Source organism: Oryctolagus cuniculus, chromosome 17 (assembly GCF_051225735.1).
Source record: "Oryctolagus cuniculus isolate XC-2025 breed Fujian yellow rabbit chromosome 17, ASM5122573v1, whole genome shotgun sequence".
In the NCBI taxonomy this organism is placed as follows: Eukaryota; Metazoa; Chordata; class Mammalia; order Lagomorpha; family Leporidae; genus Oryctolagus; species Oryctolagus cuniculus.
Window position 1 is genome coordinate 61854571 of NC_142883.1, and position 8246 is coordinate 61862816.

The 8246-nt window shown below is 57.8% G+C and overlaps 1 long non-coding RNA gene across 1 annotated transcript; it reads left to right on the plus strand.

The window, feature by feature from the left end:
- Positions 1–2365: 2365 nt before the first annotated feature.
- Positions 2366–7675, plus strand: LOC149121272 (uncharacterized). The gene is made up of 2 exons (XR_016224036.1): positions 2366–2628; positions 7404–7675. It is a non-coding gene; the product is annotated as an uncharacterized LOC149121272 (long non-coding RNA).
- The last annotated feature ends 571 nt before the right edge of the window (positions 7676–8246 follow it).

Here is an 8246-nt window from a genome sequence, read left to right on the forward strand (position 1 = left end):
CCCATATGGGCGCTGGTTCCAGTCCCGGCTGCTCCACTTCCAATCCAGCTCTCTGCTATGGCCTGGGAAAGCAGTAAAAGATGGCCCAAGTTCTTGGGCCCCTGCACCCGCGTGGGAGACCTGGAAGAAGCTCCTGGCTTCGGATTGATGCAGCTCCGGCCGTTGCAGCCAACTGGGGAGTGAACCAGTGGATGGAAGACTTCTCCCCCACCCCTCTGTAACTCTGCCTTTCAAATAAGAAATAAATCTTAAAAATAAATAAGAATAATTTATTTATTTGAAAGGCAGAGAGAGAGAGAGAGAGGGTGAGATCCTCTACCCATCAGCCTGCCCACTCCCCACATGCTCCCAACAGCTGTGGCTGGGCCAGGACAAAGCCAGAAACCAGGAGCTCAATGCAGGTCTCCTGTGTGGGTGGCAGGGAGCCAACTAGTTGAGCCATCACCTGCGGGTGCACTGGGTGCACATTAGCAGGAAGCTGGAGTTGGAAGTGAAGCTCTGACTTGAACCAGGGGCTCCAATGTGGATATGGACATCCCAGGTGGTGACTTAGCACTGTGCCACATGTTTGCCCAGTACCATTAACTTACAACTTTGGGGGGTGGGGTCTTTCCCTTTGGGAGTTTGGGAGCCAAATCACGTTCAAACCATATCAGGCACCTGCCGTGCCCCAGGCTCTTGCAGTGAGCTGCATGAGAATGATTCCAGCTTCAATTTTGCCGCAGAGGGAAGTAAGCTTGGGCGAGGGCAGTGACTTGGCCCCCTGAGTTGGGCAGAACCAGAACTGGAAGTGAGGCCAGTTTGGAGCCGGCGCCGAGGTTCCGTCCAGTGTCCCACGCAGCCTCGCTGGTGTGGTCTGCTTCGCAAGGCGGGATAGGTCAGCTGGCCAGTGGAGTGCCATCCACAGAAGCCTGACCACAGCAAGCCCAGCTCTGCCCTGTCCTGCTTCACCAGCTGTGAGCGGCTGCCTCTCACTCCGGAGCAGTCTGGAGGGCCTGGCTTCCAGCTGGGCAGTCTGGCGGGGTGGGGGCGGGGTGGGGGCGGGGCGTCGTCTGCCGCACAGGCGCCAGCTGGCTGTGTTTCTCAACTCCCTGGCTGACTGCCCAGATGCTCCTGACCCGGGGTCATGGTGGGCAGCTTGGGAGTGGAATGGGGGCTGCCCAGAGGCGGGGCGGGTGGGGAGGGGTCTGAGACAAATCCTAGACCTGATTTGGAGGATGGGAGTGATGTGTGAGGGTGGATTGGCCGCCGGAAATCGGGCTTTGCCACCTATGTCTGTGAACTTCCCGAGAGACGCTGGACGGATCTCCTAGCTGCCAGCTTCCTCCCTTGTTGTCCCCACATCAGCCCTGCCTCTGCCACCGCCTTCCTGTCTCCCCCGCCCCGCCCCGTTCTGGGCTTCGTCATTTCTGGGGGTGAGCAGCCCATATTTGAATTTTGCCTTCTCCCACTTTCTTCAGTGTTTGCTGGGCTACCCCAGACCTGACTGATTTACTATTGAAGCTTCTTGTGTACTAAACTGGTGTTGGAGGCTGGCGCTGTGGTGTCAGGGGTTAAGCCGCCGCCTGCAACACCGGCATCGCCTATGGGTGTTGTTGGTTCAAGACCCAGTTGCTCCACTTCTGACCCAGCTCCCTGCTAATGTGCCTGGGACAGCAGCAGAAGATGGCCCAAGTCCTCGGGCCCCTGCACCCATGTGGAAGACCCAGAAGAAGCTCCTGGCTTCAGCCTGGCCCAACCCTGGTAATTGTGGCCATTTGGGGAGTGAATCAGCAGATGGAAGATCTCTCTATCTCCTCCTCCTCTCTCTGTAACTTCACCTTTCAAATAAATAAAATAAATCTTAAAAAAAAAAAAAAACTGGTGTAAATCAGGGAAGTCATGAAACCTCTCCAAGTCTCTGTTTTCCCATCTGTAAAATGGGTTGGAGTGGCTAATACCCTCCTTAGGGAGCTCTGGGCTCTAGGGGCCCCCTTATCCTGCTCCCAACTCCCACAAACTGGCCCCCGGTTTCTCCCCTCCCTTCTGACCCTCCTCCTACACCAATTGCTAGAGCAAGGGCCAAAAGTTCTACTACAAATTTGGCTCTTGTGGTTGCCCCATTATTTTTAGGGGACAGAGCCCTGGTTTTTCAGCCTGGTACTGGGGCCTTTCTGGGTCCTGCTGGCCTCTCTCCTGCCCTTTCCACATTCACCCAGCTCATTGTCTACCTAGGGCCCACTGTGGGCCGAATCGTGTCCTCCCCCTAAATCTGTGTGTGGAAGCCCTAACTCCTAGTACCTCAGGATGTGACTTTATTTGGAGATTAAGTCTTTTAAAGAAGGAAATCAAGTTTAAGTGAGGTCATGAGGGGTAGGCGCTGGCCCAGTGTGACTATGACTGGTGACCATATAAGAAGAGGAGATTAGGACACACACCACACACTGCACAGGGACGACCATGTGAGGCCACCAGAGGAAGGCACAAGCCAAGGAGGGGCCTGGGGGGAAAGCAGCCCCACCAACACCCCCAGCACCTGCCGCTCCAGCCACGCAGCCTGCCCGGTCCTTGATGCGGGGCTCCTCAGGGACCTCCGCGTTCCACCCCGGACCAGCTGGTCCACGGCTGCCCAAGGCGTCCACCACAAGCGTAAGCGACACACCTCAGCCTCCGTACCCCCATCCGGCATGCCTTCTTTTCTCAGCATTCTAGAACCTTCTCAGACCGGAAGTGGCCGATGTTAGAGGTCTGCCTGCTGTCCCTTTCCCCCCTGCTTCTCTCCTACAAGAGCTGCAGCAAATGCTGCTCTTTCTGGGGGTGGGGTGGGGTGGGGGGGCGTGGCTGCACCTGCATCCACCAAGGAGCCTGTGGCTGGCGTCCGGCAGGGGTGCCCACCACACCCGTCGTATGCAGGAGTCAGTGTCTCATCAGGAATGACCTTGGTCTCAGGCTCAGGTCCCTCAGGGTCCACCTGCCCACAAGGACTTGACAGAGGAACCACAGGTCTGACCACAACCTGCTTGTTTATAACTGGACACTGGGGACACCTTAAATCCCCGTTCATTCGGCCCATTGCCCTGCCTCCACCCTCCCCTCTGACTGCGGTCCCTGGACCCCTAGCCCCCTGCGAAGCTGAGCTTTGCGGGCACCCAGGCATGACCCAGGGGCTCCCCGCCACTCTCTGCACTGCCGTCTCTGCACAGGGACAGCCGCCTGCCTCCTTCTTTGTGCCTAACCTTTGAGATCCTCTGGGCGGGGACCCCTCAAAGACAAAATGACCAAGGAGTGGGTTCAAGCCCCAAGTGCTTTCATTTGCAGCTCTAGAAGCAGGCAGCTCCTCATTGGTAGAGAGGAGGAGGGGTGCTCCCGCTCTGAGCGTGGAGCTTGGTCTCTAGGGGCAGGAAAGGGCTGGCCAGCAGAAACAGAACCAGAGTGGAACTGGCGGCTGCTTCCGAGTTGCTCCCCTTCTAGGTTATTTATGTATTTATTTATATCTTTAAAAGATTTATTTATTTGAAAGGCAGAGTTACAGAGAGAGAAAAGTCTGGTTCACTCCCCAGATGGCTACAACAGCCAGAGCTGTGCCGATCCGAAGCCAGGAGCCAGGAGCTTCTTCCAGGTCTCCCACGCAGGTGCAGGGGCCCAAGCACTTGGGCCATCTTCCACTGCTTTCCCAGGCCACAGCAGAGAGCTGGATTGGAAGTGGAGCAGCCAGGACTTGAACCGGCACTTTTATGGGATGCCGGCACTGCTTCACCTGCTGTGCCACAGCACCGGCCCCTTCTTCTAGGTTTAAAGCCGAGGGGACTGGCTTTTCGTGCCAGCTACCACCAGCCTGTGTTTGGATTTGGCGTCTCCCAATTTCTCAGAAGATCAGATAAACAACTTTGGCTTGGCTGTGTGGATATTAGCAGGAGTGAGTCTGTTTCGTCCTGGTCAGCTGACCTGGGTCTAGGGGTCGGGTCTTGTGTGGACAAGGGGAGGGGGGAGGGTACGCCAGGCAAGGGCGGGACCAGGACACGTGGGCAGAGCGGGGACATTGCCAGACAGCAGCAGCCAGTGGGTCCGGGAGGAGGGGTGACTGATTTCTCCTTGCAGGGCTGTCACTGGGCATCCTCTTCAGCCCCCTGAGCTTCACTTCCTCACTAGAAAGGCAAGTCTGGGACTGGCACTGTGGCGCAGTGGGTTAAGCCATTGCCTGTGCTGTCAGCATCCCATATTGGAGCGCTGGTTCAAATCCCGACTGCTCTGCTTCCGATCCAGCTCTCTGCTGTGGCCTGGGAAAGCAGTAGAAGATGGCCCAAGTCCTTGGGCCCCTGCTCCCATGTGATAGACCTGGAAGAAGCTCCTGGCTCCTGGCTTTGGCCTGGCCAGGAATGACCATTACAGCCAGTTGTGGAGTGAACCAGAAGATGGAAAACCTCTCTCTGTCTCTGTCTCTTTGTCTGTGGCTCTGCCTCTAAAATAAATAAATAATTTTTTTATTTGACAGGTAGAGCTATAGACAGTGAGAGAGAGACAGAGAGAAAAGTCTTCCTTCCGTTGGTTCACTCCCCAAGTGGCCACTACGGCTGGTGCACTGCGCTGATCCGAAGCCAGGAGCCAGGTGCTTTTTCCTGGTCTCCCATGTGGGTACGGGGGCCCAAGCACCTGGGCCATCCTCCACTGTACTCCTGGCCACAGCAGAGAGCTGGACTGGAAGAGGAGCAACCCGGACAGAACCGGTGCCCCAACCAGGACTAGAACCCGGCGCCCATATGGGATGCCAGAGCCACAGGCGGAGGATTAACCAAGTGAGCCACGGTGCCGGCCCCAAATAAATAATTTGTAAAGTCTCTAAGCATAAACGGGTGACTGTGTTATGATGATTAATGGTTGTTTCAGGAGGCCTGGGGTCAGCTTGGTGGAGGGGTGGGGCTGCTGGGTGATGGAAGCCTCCGCAGTGGCTGGGATTTGGGGTGTCTGGGCTGCGGCCAGACATAGGCCTTCCCATCCTCGGGGCTGTTGGGGCAGGGCTGGGCCCCCCGCGGGAACTGTCCAGCAAAGCTTGCAGAAGCAGGAATTCCTCACCATGGCCGAGCTCACCGTGAGCGCCGTTGGAAGCTGGAGGTGTCAGCCCAGTGTGGCCGCTGCTGGAGGAACCAGCACCTCCCTCTCACTCTGTGGTCTGTGGTCTCGGCTCTGGTCCTGCGGCTCTAACACCCTGCAGGACCCAGCAGCAGCTCAGGCCCGGCCTCTGCAGTCCACGAGAGGGCCAGGGTGAGAGCAGGGTGGGGGCAGGAAGGGCCGCTGGGCCTGGGGCAGGAGGGGTCAGGCCCTGGAAACAGAGGCTGCAGCACCTCGGGACCAGGGTGAGGGTGCAGGCGTGAAGGCAGCCACGTTGGCATGGGCAGCAGGATGGCTGGGGGTTCTGCAGTCCGCCCCAGCTCCCCACACCGGGTTGCACCCGGAGCTGTTGCTTGACAAGACAGTCAGCCTCCTGAGCCCTGTGGGAGAGCGCCGAGGGCAGGAAGGCTGGTATGCCCCTGTGTGGCCAGCCCTAGCACCCCTACCTCTCCTTGCTTTGCAAACTTCACCCCAACCAGGCCTTATCCTGCACACCTGCTTTGTCGAATGGGCGGTGTCTCTGCTGTCCCCACCCCTCTGTCTGTAGGAAGCCCTCCCAGGTGCCTTTGCCTGGTTGTCATGCGTCTGCCTTTACTCGCTCTACTCCTCCCGGGGCCTAGGATGAGGCCCGGTGTGCAGTGCTCACTAAGTATTTGTAACACGGCTGGATGAGCCTGTGCACGGATGGGTGAGACACAGGCAGATGTGTGGACAGCTGAGGAGTCGGTCGGGGCGTGAAAATGCGTGTTTGTGACATACATGGGGGTGGATGCACGAGGGTGGCTAGATGGGTGGGTGGGGGATATCATGCATACGCAGGCATGGAGAGAAAGGATGGGAAGACTTACAGGAAGCCAACAGTGGATAATGAGTGCATGGGTGATGGAGAAGTCAGTAGTCAGTGAACTTGATCTTGACGGGTGTGCACGAGGGGTGGTTGGAGATTGGGGATCAGATCCGGGAGAGGTGGACTCCTCATTCCCAGGCAGGTATCTGGGATGCCTGGGGTGTCCCCTGTTGAGGGGACCTAGCACATCCAGTCCAACGATCAGGGTCTCTGGGCTGACCTGTTCGGGGGTGGCACATGGACCCTCCCCGCCGGGAGACTGGAGAGGAGGAAAGCTGTGGCAGACAGAGGATGAGGGGTGAGAGCTGAGCCCCGAGCCTCGGCCGCAGCCAGACAAGCTTGTGTCCAGGAAGAGCTCCTGGGGTGCGAGGGAATGGGGGTGCCTGGGGAGAGCAGGGGTGGCTGGGGAGTACCTGGGTTCCGTGGGGTGCAGCCCCCGGCTCTGGGTCAGGGCTGCCCTGCCACTGTCTCAGCCAGTGCCCCAGCGGGAGGTGTGCCCCCGACCCCACCACGGGCAGCCAGAGGAAGGTCGGGAGATGTCCTGGGAGAAGCCACAGGATGCCCCAGCTGCCCGTCACACAGCCCGCACCTCCCTGGCAGAGCTGGGGTGCCCAGGCGGCTCCAGGTAGCAGGGGCGAGCAGTGCGCCACAGTTAGAATGTGGCCCTCCCAAAGTCCATTGCGACAGCGCTGAGCAGTGGGAGCTCAGCGGGGAGATTGGGCCACGGAGGCCCTGCCTGCACGAGTCCACTGATGCTGGTGTGTAGGAAGCGCCCCTCCCCTGTCCCTCTGTCACCGTGTGACACCTTACAGCAAGGGGCCCAGGTGAGCTTCCTTGGGCCAGATGCGCCAGCACCCAGAACCCACAAGCCAAACACAGTCTGTGATGGCCCTGGGATGCAATGGGGCCACACCCACTGTGCCAAGTGCCCTGCCCCGCCCCCTCAGGAAGCTCCCCGACTGGAGCGGGCACACTCCAGCCTCTGGTTTCCTGGAGAGCGCTCGGCGCACACATCAGGAGACAGGCCCAGAGAGGGTCACACAGGTGCCTGTTTCCACTTCTCTCAAAGACGGAGGCTGGCTGGGTCCCTCCCACCCCCAACCCCCACCCTGCCTGAGACAAGTGAGTGCAAACAGACGCAGCAAGACCACAAATGGTTTCCCACGCCTGCCATTATGATCCGGGTTATTTCGGCCTCCCACGAGACCATGGTGTGTCGTGGTTCAGAGCTTGGTTTTGGGTAGCTGAAGGCCCAGGCTTGGATTCCAGCTTCCCTGTTGATAGCTGTGTGTCCTTACATGAGTGACCTAACCTGTCTGTGCTTCTGTGCTAGCGGACCTCCCTCCTAAGGGCACTGGTGAAAGCGAGTTCAGGGGCCAGCACTGTGGCGCAGCGGGTAAAGCTGCCACCTGCAGTGCCGGCATCCCAGATGGGTGCCGGCTCAAGACTGGCTGCTTTTTTTCTGATCCAGCTCTCTGCTATGGCCTGGGAAAGCAGTAGAAGACGGCCCCAAAACTTGGGCCCCCACACCCGCACGGGAGACCCAGAAGAAGCTCCTAGCTCCTGGCTTCAGATCGGCACAGCTCCGGCTGTTGCGGCCATCTGGGGAGTGAACCAGCGGATGGAAGACCTCTACTCTTTCTCTGCCTCTCCTCTCTCTGTGTAGCTCTGACTTTCAAATAAATAAATCATAAAAAAAAAAATAAAGTGAGCTCCTTGCAGGAGGAGCCTGGGACAGCTTGGGCACTGGGTGAGGCTGAGTGATGTGTGTGTGTGTGTGCATAGACAGCCGCGTGAGATCCCTGCCTGCAGACGGGTCAGTGGGCGAGTGTGAATGTGTGTGGGTGTGAGTGCGAGCATGCGTGTGTGGATGCCATGGTTACGTCGGGAAAGGCAGAGCAGTGACTGTCACGTGTACACAATGTGAGCTGGGCGGAGCTCTCGGCCGTGTGCGTGTATGGGGGGTCTGTGTATGTGTATAAGTCTGTGTATGGGGTGTCTGTATGTCTGTGTGTTGGGGGTGTGTGCGTGTGGTGTATGTGCTATGTGGGGTGTGAGTGTGTGTGTATATGTGTGTGGGGTGTCTGTGTATATCTGTGTATGTGTATGTTAGTGTGTGTATATGAGTGTGTGTATGGTGTGTATCTGTATGTGTGTATTGGGGGTGTCTGTATATCTCTATATGTGTGTGTGGTATGTGTGTGTGTAGGGGTGTGTCTGTGTGGGGGGTATATGTTTGTGTATCTGTGTGTATGTCTGTGTGTATATGTGTATATATGTGTGTGTGCTTTGGGGGTGTGTGTATGTGTATATA